The sequence below is a fragment of the Sinohyriopsis cumingii genome, chromosome 12 (genome assembly GCF_028554795.1).
Source record: "Sinohyriopsis cumingii isolate HCF-2022 chromosome 12, ASM2855479v2, whole genome shotgun sequence".
Taxonomy (NCBI): domain Eukaryota; kingdom Metazoa; phylum Mollusca; class Bivalvia; order Unionida; family Unionidae; genus Sinohyriopsis; species Sinohyriopsis cumingii.
This window is the reverse complement of record NC_142972.1, coordinates 96,139,066-96,152,344: the sequence shown is the minus strand read 5'-3', so window position 1 is coordinate 96,152,344 and position 13,279 is coordinate 96,139,066. Positions and strand designations below refer to the sequence as shown.

Genomic DNA, 13,279 nt, shown 5'->3' with positions numbered 1-13,279 from the left:
AGTGTAATCTCCGATCAACTACTAAGAATGATCTGCATATTCCGTGGTTTAAAAAAAAAATCCTTCCTCAAAAGCTCATTCACTGTATCAGCACCTACCTTTTAGAATTCCTTTCCCCTGAGGATACGCAATTCGAATTCCATTGCTTCGTTTAAAACATCATTTGAAGAAATTCTTTCTTGGCCAGTTGGTATAATACACTAATGCATTCAGCAAAAATTGTATCATCAAATTTGAGACATAGAACTAACGAGATTGTTTTAGTTGTAATTTAAATAGGTTCATATCCAGCTATTTTGCACTGACCTTGGATCTTATCTTTTGCAAGTTTTCTTTATCTTTTATTGCTGAAGGGGTTTCTTAAAAACGGCGTTCGTAAAAAAAAAACACAAAAAAAAAAAACAAAAAAAAAATATTCGATCGCGTTCTCATTATCTGATGTTTAAAGCAAATAAGCGATCAACTCTCAGGGGCCCCGAGTGGCCGAGTGGTCTAAAGCGCTGTCTGTCACGGATCACTGCCATCTCACCTCTGTCTGCGTGGGTTCAAGTCTCGGGCTCGGCAAATGTGGATATGTGAGAAAGCTTGCCGGTAGCTTCTCGTGGGTCGGTGGTTCTTTCCGGGGTTTTCCCGGTTCTTCCTCCACCATTAATACTGGCCGCCATGTATAGCTCATCTTGTGCTGAAAAATGGGCGTTAAACCCTATAACAACAAATAACAACGATCAACTCTCTCTCTTTCTCTCCAAAATATTTTTATGAATCACCCATATTTCAATATTTTGGACTGAAATGGAAGAGACAATACATTTAGTCTTTTGCTTGTTTAAATTTATATGAAATGTGTTGACATCATCATTTCATCATATCAAAAATTATTCTTGTACATTTACAAATATTGCATTTAATAAAGTAAATAAATTTAACAAGGTCCTAATTTATTTCTAACTGTCGTTTTACTACAAAATGACATTGAAAAAAAAAATGCGCCAAAATATTATAGCACGTGCTGTCATCCTGGAACGTAGGTCTAACAAACGCTTGTTATCCTTGGCCACATGACCAAGTGCTTGCTGAGATTTCTGCCAGTATCGATATACCAAAGATAAAGAAACATGACGTGAGAAGAGGTTCCAGTTTCATCAGTTTTGGTAGAATCGGCAAGACTCAAAGGCATCTTGACAACTGGGCAGGTTTGAGAAATGAAAGCAGATGTAAAAGAACTGCTGAAGTTCTCAAGAGACACTTGTATCAGCATATTTAGACCTGCTATTTCACTGTGGTTAGTGCGTCCCCAAACATGAGATTTTTTGGAACTGACAGTGCATTAAAATGTTAGGATGGAAAAGGCTTATAACTGGACATTGGCGAAGTATCGGCCACTCATCCATGAGTACCAGCAGACCGAATGGAAAGCTTGGAATGTACAGGTAGAGATCGGATGCCATGACTTAGCAGTACAGACCTTTTGGCGTGCTATTGGCGTCATCAGGACTACAGTAAGTTGTTGCAAGAATTTAGTCACTAAAGTTGTCAAACAGGCTGAGGAAAGTTGTATTGGCGAAAGAGAGAGGAGCAATGGAAAGCTAATAGGCTCCGGTCTCAGTCTGACCAAAAAGGTCAATTTTCAACTGGAAAGCGTTGTGGGTCAGCGCCAAAACACTTTAGGAAAGGGGATTCCCTCTTGACGATGGACCTGTTACAGTTCAGTGCATAACTGTATCATATATATATATATATATATATATATATATATATATATATATATATATATATATATATATATATATATATATATATATAATGTCACATCATGAGGAGGGGGCAACTGAGTGGTCTAAAACCATCGCCGTCACAGATCACTGTCTTCTCACCCCTGTCCGCGTGAGTTCGAGACTCGGGCTGGGCCAATGTGGGTCTGTGAGAAAGACTGCCAATATCTTCCAGTGTCTTGGCGGTTTTTACTGGACTTTTCCTGGGTTCTTTCTCCACCTGCTATATTGGCCGCTGTGAATAACCTAAGCATATCGTGTGCTGAAAATGGCGATAAACATACTACAACAACATGACACCGTTTTTTGAAAAACGTAAATCTGTCACGTGATGAACTCTTTCGGTCTGTAAAGATGATAATACATACCAATCAGTTCATCAACGACCTCTGTCGGTCATACGTTATGTTATGCAATTATATCGAAAATGCCACAAGCTGCAACCATGAATATACCAGTCGAATTCTGATGCCGTGTCTTTGCAGTATAGACCTTTTAATTTCCTTGATTACATATTTGCGATTTCATAGTTGGTTTCAAATATGGATGTTTGCAGAAGATACAAAATAAAGAAAAGAAAAAGAAATCAGAATAACTTGTGATTGATTGATTGGTTGATTGCTTGGATTTACGTCGCGTGCGCCCAGAAGGGCATGTGCGACGGGTTTATGGGGCAAGGAATTAGTGCCACATTCCCCAGGCGTTTATGTGCACAAGGAGCACTGCTAATTTAGCCGTCAGGTCGAATGACTATATATCTCTAACGACCTGAATGAAGGGCTTTCATGAGTGGGAAAGGGCCCAACACACACTCATGTTAGCAAAAAGTTGATTTCAGTCAGTTATTGACTGTGCTAGGTGTCGACTCAAGCAGTATGTAACGCCCGTTGCGATTGGTCGCAACGATGACGTCACATCGGGACACCTTAGTCGGGTGGAAATTGTTCCACATCTCCGCCGTTATACGATGTCCGAGAGAGGCAAGAGGGCAAGGAACTCGGCAAGTCAGGCATGGATGTCGTGTACTCCCAAAAACGCCAGCCCGTACTTAGCCAAATTTAGTCTAGTTGTACTAATGGACTATAAAAAATGCCAATAACGTGTTAGCCACCTGTGCAATTGGGTTAAATCAAAACTTGTAAAATTTACCTACGTCCTAACAATCGAAAAAATTCTAGTACATAGTGTACGTTGTAGATGCCCTACAAATGTTTAATAACTATTATGTCTGAGCGACATATAAAAGGTTTGGTCGCTGTTAGGTCATAAAAGATTTGAATTTTGAACCGGTGGATTGAAGGATCAAGTTAGTGTACATAACAGTTTTATCGAAACGGGATACCAAGCCAAAATGGTTCCCTGGATAAGAGGCAATATTGGTAGCCCTTAGAAGGGTTTTTAGGCAGAAGTTCCCCGTTTTTCTTCTGCTTCTTTACATTTATCCGCAGTCCTTTTTCCTCTCGGGTAATTTCGGGGAAATGGTAGCTGTGTAGCGTAAAAATGTAGTTAACTGCTTCTACTAGCTGCTGGACTGGGTAGTTCTTGAAAGCCTCTTGACAGAATTGTGTAAGGATTCGGACACCATAGTGTCACTCGCTATTCATTTATTTTTGCTTTTATTTATGTTTGGTGTTTCGTGCGCGCGTTGCACGCTTATTTGTGTCCGACTGAGGCGAGGGAGTAGTGACCAGGAAGGCAGGCGACCATCTGCAGTCAGGAGTCTACTCATTCCAGGGTACTGGTCTAAATGAATGTACTTGCACGAATTTTTAGTTTTGATTCTTGTGTCTGAAATTGTTCTAAAGATGAGCTAGGTTGCATTGGATGGAAAACTCTGTGCTGTTTTAGTGTTAGTATGGTCTGTATCACAGAATTAGGCAGCTGTATTACCTTGGCTGTCTTTCCTGTTAATGAGAGGAAGAGAGCAGAGCAGAAGATTTTTTTTTAAATATCATTTTTGCTGATTTTTCAGGATATATTTGGGATTTAAGTAGACGGGAACCTTTTCTGAGTATTCAGGTCCCTAGGGACGTATCAAAAGCGTTCGTCTAAATATATTAATCTGGTTTTAGAGAGTATTTGGGTGGGTTATGTATGTTTTACAGGTTGTTATTTTTAAGCTAGAGGGACACCCTTGCTGAGTACTCAGGTCCCACAGGACCTGTCAAGGGTGCCCATCTGCTAGTGGAAATTTATTTTTAAGTGAGTTCGGGTTGTTTATTTTATGATTTTCGGGTGTTTTATATTTTTTCTTTTAGCTTGGATATATCTAGGAATTTAAGTATGTTTTGGTAAGTCAGATTTGTGTTGGGGTTGTTATTTTTAAGGGAATCTGTCTAAGTGGTAGAAGATCCAATTTTTGGGGTGTTTTTTGAAATTCCATTCTAGCTACCTGATATTTTGAGCAGCTATTGAATATATGTGGCAGGTCTTCAATGGTTTTGCAGTGATAGCAATTGATATTAGCGGGCTTGGGTCCTAGATGTTTGCCAAAACTTCCTTTTTCTTGTTTTTCCGGTTAGGATGCGATTGATAACACTGGTCAACAGTGAAATCATTACTGACTTGAAAAGGCCCTAATCTGTAGTATTTTGGTGTGCCGAACACGAATATAACCGTGAAAAATTTGTATTGGCTCTCGTTTTGAAGATATTCATATACCTCATTTTCTATGTTTCACTGTGTAAATTTCTCCAGTAGGACTGCAGCAACATCCGGAATAATGATGTAACATTGCATAATACCATCATGCTCACATCATCCACAGTTGATTGCATCATTTTCTGATGCAATGCAATACTAATGCCATGCGGCTGCTGAAGTATGTTGACGTCAGCAGTGTACTATACATGTGTAGGCCTATTATACTAATGCCAGGCGGCTGCTGAAGCTGACGTAAGCAGTGTACTATATAAAGCCCAATCAGATAGGTTCAGCATTTAAAATATTTTAGACGTTGTGCGAGACAGTTCAAGATACTGTTACATAAAACTTATTATTTTATCCATTTACGTACAATAAAGAACAGTAATGCCTCGAAAGTGTGTTAATACCGCGGACAATTTTTGCTATATTTGTGGGGAAGTGACATTTGCCAACCAGAAGAAAAGTATCAATTCTCAAGTGAAGAAGGCGTATCATCTTTACTTCGGATGCAAGGTTGGTGACCAAGACAAGCCTTGGGCTCCGCATATATGCTGTGCTACATGTACAACACAGCTTTCACAGTGGTTGAATTGCAAAAGGTCATCAATGCCGTTTGCAGTCCCAATGGTGTGGAGAGATCCAAGCAACCACCTAAATGACTGTTACTTCTGCTTGGTTCCTCCTCTTTCCGGCGGAATAACGAAGCGAAAGAAGTCGAGAATAGTCTACCCAAACATTCCGTCTGCATTGAGACCAGTTCCACATGGTGAGGGACTTCCTATTCCAGAACCTCCAGCAGAATATTCTCTTGATTCATCTGACGAAGACAAAGGTGAGTCGACCTGTTCTTCTCCTGGTCCATCAGCATGCAGTGATCCAGATTTTCACTGTGGTGCATCATCAACCCCACACAGGATAACACAGGAAGAACTAAATGACCTGATTCGTGATTTGGACTTATCAAAGAACAAGGCAGAATTGCTAGGATCAAGACTCCAACAATGGAATCTTCTAGAAGAAGATGTCACAATTACTGCATATCGAAAGCGCCACCAGCAATTGGAGCCTTTCTTCAGAAAGGAAAGTAATCTGATATTCTGTTCCGATATTGAGGGCCTCATGAATGCTTTAAAAATCACTCATGACCCACAAGAATGGAGACTATTTGTAGACTCTTCGAAACTGAGTCTCAAGGCTGTGCTTTTGCACAATGGAAACATTCTTCCATCTATTCCAGTAGCGTATGCTGTCCACATGAAAGAGACATACGATAACTTAAGGCAGCTACTGAATTCCATTGAGTATAACAAGTACAGCTGGCACCTCTGTGGTGATTTGAAGGTAGTTGCCCTTTTAATGGGACTGCAGCAAGGATATACAAAATACATGTGTTTCTTATGCGAGTGGGATAGCCGAGCAAGGGAAATGCACTACATGAGGAAGGAATGGACTCACAGGCAGAATGTAGCCATTGGAGAGAAGAATATCCAACACCCAGCTCTGGTTGAGGCTCAGAAAATCTTGCTACCACCCCTTCACATCAAACTAGGTTTGATGAAGAACTTCGTGAAAGCCATTGACCGGACTTTGCCAGCATTCCGATACCTGCATGAAAAATTCCCTCGACTCAGCGAAGCAAAGATTAAAGAGGGAGTTTTTGTGGGTCCTCAGATTCGAGAGCTTTTCAAAGATGACCGGTTCAACAACTTGCTGGAAGGTGACGCGAAACAAGCATGGAACGCTTTTCGCCTAGTTTCTACAAACTTCCTCGGAAATGTTAGGGCAGAAAACTATAAGGAACTAGTAGAAGACATGTTGATGAAGTATAAGAAACTTGGCTGCAATATGTCTCTAAAGATTCACTTCCTTCATTCCCATTTGGATTTCTTTCCTAGCAACTGTGGTATTGTTAGTGATGAACACGGCGAACGTTTTCATCAAGATATCGCAACAGTGGAACAAAGATACCAGGGAAAATGATCCACTACAATGCTGGCTGACTACTGCTGGACACTCCTCAGAGATGCTCCCGAACAGCTGTACAAGAGACAGGCGAAGAAATCTAAGATGTAGTCAATGACTTGATTTTTTATAGGTAGGCTATTACAGTTGACCTTTTACTATTGGAATGCATTTCGTTATGTAAACATTAATTTCTTGCAGATTACAAAAAAACTAGAGCCAATTTTGCAATTTGACTGTCATATTCGTGTTCAGCACATAAAAATTGATAAGAATTGACTAATTTTATTTCAGTAACATGACTTTTGTAAAAATTTGTTGTCCAGTGTAATTTTTTAGTCCAGGCTGTTCACTTTGGGTGGTTTGATGGACCTATTGGTTTCTTTTATAATGGAGTAGAGTATCCTGCCTTTGGTAGTGGAGTTCCAGTGCTCCTGCCATTTCTGGATAATATAGTGTCTTTTTATGCTTTGGGCTTCTGCTATGCTATATCTGAGTGGGACAGGGTTAGTGTTCCTTAACATGTTTTTTGCGACTCTGTCAGCTAGTTCATTACCAGGGATTCCTATATGCGAGGATATCCACATGAATTCAACTATCTGATCCGCTGTGGACAATTCCTTAAGCATATAAAAAGCTCTAGCCAAGAATTGTTCTCTTGATTTGGTGCTGTGAGATTTGATGGATTCTGTTACACTAAGTGAGTCGCTGATGATAACTGCTTTTGGAATTTTTTGGTCTTTAATCCATTTTAATGATTCTATTATTGCCCAGAACTCTGTGGTAAAGGTAGAGCAGTGGTCTGGTAATCTGAATCACATTGATGAATCCTGAGCAATTTTGAACTACCTAAATGTCACCTCTTGAGAAAGTATGTTTTAAGGAAGAAAAAAAAAACATAGCGCAGAGGATAAAATAATTTAAATTAACTGATTTTCAAGGAGATATTAATGTAATTTGTTTGTAAACGAAACATGTCATCTTGAAGGTAGCTTTTAGAGGTTGTATGGGATGAGTTACATTTTTTCCAGAATTAGCATATTAAATCCGGTGTCACCATTCTCTGTCAAATCTCAGACGTCATTGGTTTTCATTACGAAACACTTTAATATTGACCGCTGAATTTTTCGTAAGTTAGGGTAGAACTAAGCTCAACCTCCATTGCCAGTCATCAGATATAGCGCAACAGTAGTTTTACGTCATCAAAATCAGCAACACTATTTATAGACTTGATGGATATAGAGAGGCGAGATTAAAATGAAAACTCCAAAATTAGGTCTAAGATATATCATGAACACATTTCATTATCTAATAATGTGTGTAATATAAAAAATCTACCCTCAAAGACTCACACTGACTTCGAAGCCACATTATCCCCAATCTGATTAAAATGAGATTACCACAGTCTTACGAGGAGTGTCAAGATCTGATTTTAATCATACAGGCAAAGACGTAACTTATCGTGCATGAATAGAAACTACATACACGTAATTATGATGGTGAATTTTCATACATATAAACTGACAGTGGGGTGGTGTGATCCTCCACACACGCACACACACACACAAATACGCATACAAACAACCGACCTATCCCTTACTGAGCCTCTGATTCCGAAGAGGAATTAGGTTCACTTGTAAATAAGATCTGGTGACGCACTTTAAAAAAATGCTCAGTCAATGGGGAGTGGGGCGTTTTTCGGGGAATTCACAGTATGTAAACAGCTTTTGTTATTTTGAATCGCGCTTTCAAAGTATTTCCTTAGTCTCCAAAATATCGGATTTCACCATTATTAATGTTGCTTGAGGAACCATGTAAACAAGCATTCAACAATCTTTTTTTAAGAACATCCGGGACCCCAACTATATATCACTCCATTAATAATTCCATTAGTAATTAGTATTTCTTGGTCATCGTCTACACACATCAAAGTCTTTCTTCTTGGAATAGCCACATATATATTAAACCGAAATACAGCTAGAATAAAAATACATACACATGGTATTTTATATATATATATATATATATATATATATATATATATATATACACACACACACACACAACTGGCAAATGGCTTCATGTAAGTCGGTTGACTCATCAAGGCAAAAAATCAGCGAGTCAAAATCCAAACCTACGAGTCTGATCCAAGCCAATGATCAGTTTTCTGTATTTTTTTTTTAAATTATATTGTTTAAATACACAACAAAAATATTAGTTAAATAATGTGATTAAAGCCAATAAGGCAATTCCCTTGCAGGAAGCATCCGAACATTCTGTAATTGTTAAAAATCTTCTTAATGGTTTCATGTCATCAAAAATATCTGAGCATAAACGACAAGACGTTTATTGTTCGCTACGTCAGTGCTTTCATCTGCCATTGCTGTCACAAATGACGAATTTTGCAGGTCACGTATAAGACTATTCTCAACAATGTCGGATTGGCTCTCCAGTAACTCTGAACAGGTAGTAGCCGAGTCATACTGAATGGCAGAATTCTTCAAAATGCCAATGGCATCAATTTCTTCGGCCGTTAAATCATGTATTAAATTAAGAAGAGATTTTTATTTAAAAAATTGATGTCTTCTACATTCAGTCAATGTACACACTTAAGTAGCATTTTCACTGCTATGTCTTGCTTGGAAGAATGCTTTTGTAAACCTGCATTCAAATCTGCCTGGTGTTTTGGACCTTCAATCAGCAGTTTGTGTTCTGGAAACCCAACATACCTTGCCAGTGTACTGTTCAGAAAGTTATTGTTTTTCTGCACACTTGTCAAGAAGATTTGTTTTAGCCTCTGTACATATATGGCAAAACATAAAGGCGTGTTCACTTGACTTAACTTCTTTTTGAAAACTTAGCCCGTGTTTTCAACCATTGCTGCACAAATTTCGATTTATCTTAAGAGTAACCGTTACCTCATCTTTGGATGATGAAGGCTACACTGGGTCAATAACAATACTATTATCATCGTCGGTCATAAACGCGGTCCAAAAGATAATTTAGTTTGCTTCAGATCTATTTTAATATTTTTGCCTTGGACGCCATTTTTAGTCGAACGCTGGCAAATCATGGAACAACGCAAGGCATACAATTGAGCGAATGGAAATTGTTACTTCATTGCGTGACAAAGGTGTGCATAAAATAATATTTTCGAGTGAGAATCACTTTAAAATCACTCGTTTATTTTCCGACTCTTTCTTGGGTGGGGTGATTATACGGTTCTATCACCCTGTTGCTGCAAATGATGTAACAATTACAGGTTACATAAGGTCAGCTCCAGGCTCCACAGGGGGCGCTCACCAGTTATTAAGTAATTTTGAAAGACTGACGTATGTAAGGTGAAGTTGTCTGCATTTAAAGCAGGCACAATGGAGAGAATGTTGGCATACCTCTAGGCTATGTAATGTGGATGATATTTCTTGGGATATTGTACTTTTGGAAGTTGTACATGATCTAAGCACACTGCTAACTAAAATGACTGCTCCCTTGTGCTAAATAAATCAGTCTGAATTAGGCTAAAGTACATTATCCGTAGCAGCTATTAAAATAGGGAAAATAAATTTTGACAGAGAAGACAGTACCAGCTATTGAAAGTGCAATGAATATATTACCAACTATATAAAATGTAAAAAAACGTTATCGGCTCTGTTTTTTATACAGTTTACTTCTGAAGTTAAAGGAAGTGAAAATGACCAAGTGGAGCTAGCACTTTTTTGAAAGGTGCACATCTGGATTAAGTCCAAGCTGTATACTCCATAACCCATATTACACCCATCAATCATACACCAAAATAAAGGGAGTTAAAGGTTCGTTGAACTATACCTAAGATATACAAGGTCTTTTTTAAATAGCCAATATATAACCAGTGAGGAAAGCCGGGGAAGTTGTTTTTCTTTAAAATTCTAACCCTGTGCAAAACACGAAAATGTAGAGAGCCACCTTAAAACATATATAAAAATGTATGCAATTTTTTTTTAAATTTTCATATCATTATGTATGATGTTCTGAATAAAATGGTTACATTAATATTGATGTTAAGCATGAAAATAAGCAAATTATGCTCGTTTTGCTCTTGCTTACATAATTTACCATGATGCTTGTTTGATTGAGTAGTGACCTTAATTATGGGGAATTAGAAGTCTTAGAATATAGGAATGGAGTCAACTTAAATTTAAAACTGTTGTAATAAGTAAAAGAAATATATAGTGAAAATGTTTCTTTTCATTTATTTGCAATGAAGTTAAAAATAAATGATGAAAAAGCAAATTCGCATCTTCCACATTAAACAATAGGCAAGTATTTTACACTTTGACCTTTGACCTTTAAGAACCTGATATGTTCCATCCCTTTTCAAACTGTACAATTTATTGCTGATATCTCAGAAATTATCCTGGCTAGTTTCATGTTCCTGTCTTTCAGCATAACATTGGTTGCTATGTTGAAAAATATGTAATGTGCATTTTTAAAATAGCTCACTTTTTATCTGGGGGGGGGGCTGGAATTGTTAGAGACTCTGACACTCATAAATACTGTTCTGTGGGGGGATATACAGGAAAATTATTCAAAATGACTGTTTTGATGCTTGCGAATTAAATGTTTCAGCCATACAATCAAAATTAAATCATACAATAATAATAGCAATGTTCTCTCCCACCAGTTATTATGTACTTTTGAGAGACTGACGTATGTAAGGTGAAGTTGTTTTCATTTAAAACATGCACAATGGAGAGAATGTTGGCATACCTCTATGCTACATTAATGTAATGTGGATGATACTTCTTTGGATATTGTGCTTTCGGAAGTTGTACATGGTCTAAGCACACTGTTAACTAAAATGACTGCTCCCTAAAGTACACTATCCGTAGCAGCTATTAAAATAGGGAAAACGAATTTTGGCAGACTAGACAGTACCAGCTATTGAAAGTGCAATGAAAGAATTACTAACTGTATAAAATGTAAAAAAAAGTTATCCGCTCTTTTTAACACAATTTACCTCTAAGTTCAGGAAGTGAAAATGACCAATTGGACCTAGCACTTTTTGAAAGGTGCACATCTGGAGTAAGGCCAAGCTGTGTGTGTGTGTATATATATATATATATATATATATATATATATATATATATATATATATCTGTGTGTGTGTGTGTGTGTACTTCCCTAAAATAATAGTTAACATGTGTAACTTCAAATTTGTGCCCTATTCTTGTTTACATGACGAAGTCTTTATTTGTAAAGTTGGGTCATACAAGGTACTCGAGTTATTGTATAGGTATTCCTCAAAAATTGTATACCTGTATCAATAAAGACAGTAAACATAACTCCCATTAGGCCATAGTGTTGATGTATAAACCTATACACAATCTTTACCGTGTGTTCAGCAGTATCCTGTTTCTCATTTAACCTATTTATTCACGATATTAAAACTGTAATATCTGCTTATGTGATAATTTGCCGCTGATGTTGTTTAACGGATGAAATTTTAGTCCGAGTTTTCTCTGACCCTTGTCACCCCATTTTTGATATTTGGATATTTTTGTTGGGGTTTAGGGTCAGAGTCCATTACCTTTCGAAAAGTTGGAATTCACTGACACCATTTGGTGTCGGTATCGGGTAGCCGCTTACTAGCCGGCCCAGCAAACTTGAACGGTCTTTCGTCGAGATATACCTGCATTAAATCGATAGGAATACGATTTATTTTCTCAGAAATTGTGATAATAGCATTCGTTCTGTCTTTAATCCGCTGACATACGAAACGAAAGTACATTTTTGCTGAAATCTGACCTGGATCTGGTCAACACAACTCCCGGAACCTACATGACAATGACATCAGAGGTAATACAGTCACGTGATATCAACAATAAACAATTTCTAGTGTTGCTGTAGGGAAACAAATCAAACATATAAATGAAAGTCACGTAATTGTAAGAGAAAAATAAAAAACATAAACTTCTCAAAATATTTATTATTAAAACAACGACCGAAAATCTGAAAATGTTGCAGCAGTTCGAAGAAAACCAGATTCACTACGTAGAGAGCACACGTCAATGTGGTAGTCACGTGACAAAAACAAAAAAATCGTCGACACGTGCTCGGTACTTCTTGAAAATGGTTTTCTTCGCCCTGCTGCGATATCGACAGGTTTCTGGTCGTTGTTCTCAGAATAAACATGTTGAGAATTAAGTGTCCATTATATTTATTTACAAACATTAAGTGACTTCTATATAATATGTCCAAATTCTATGTACAACAACTTTGGAAATGTGGTTGATGTCGATATCACGTGACTATATGGCCTCTGTTGTCACTGACATGCTGCTTGCGAGATTTGTATAGTCATGTGACTCGGGATGCAAATGACCAGATCATGGTCAAATTTCAGCAACGACGTACCTTCATCTCGTCTGTAGCGGATGAATGACATGAATGCTATGCTCACGATATTTGAGAAAATAATTCACATTCCTATCAATTTCATGCAGCTATATTTCGATGAAAGGTCGTTCAAGTTTGCTGGGCCGGCTAGTAATCGGCTACTCCATGCCGACACCAACGGTGTCGGCGAATTCCAACTGTTCGATAGGTAATGAACTCTGACCCTTCACCCCAACATAAATATCCAAATATCAAAAATGGGGAGGCAAGGGTCAAAGGAAACTCGGACTAATGAAACTTACGGTTAATATTCGGATATTGAAAGGCTGGAGAAGTGCGCTGTTTGTAGCAGTGTTTACAAACATGGAAGTTTTCGTGTCAACATAATATGGAAAGACATTTTTTTTTTTAATCGACCGAAACCGAGTATATTCTGCATATATTTTTTAAGGATTCTTTTTTTTTTTCATGTCGGCCTTGATCTCATTTTTTCAGTTTATTCATCAGATAGGAAGACAAATTTA

The 13,279-nt window shown here is 37.8% G+C and overlaps 1 protein-coding gene across 1 annotated transcript in view; it reads right to left on the bottom strand.

The window, feature by feature from the left end:
* Positions 1–13,279, bottom strand: part of LOC149787034 (von Willebrand factor A domain-containing protein 5A-like) — a 60,201-nt gene that overhangs the window by 46,252 nt on the left and 670 nt on the right. The gene's annotated exons all lie outside the window — the stretch shown is intronic.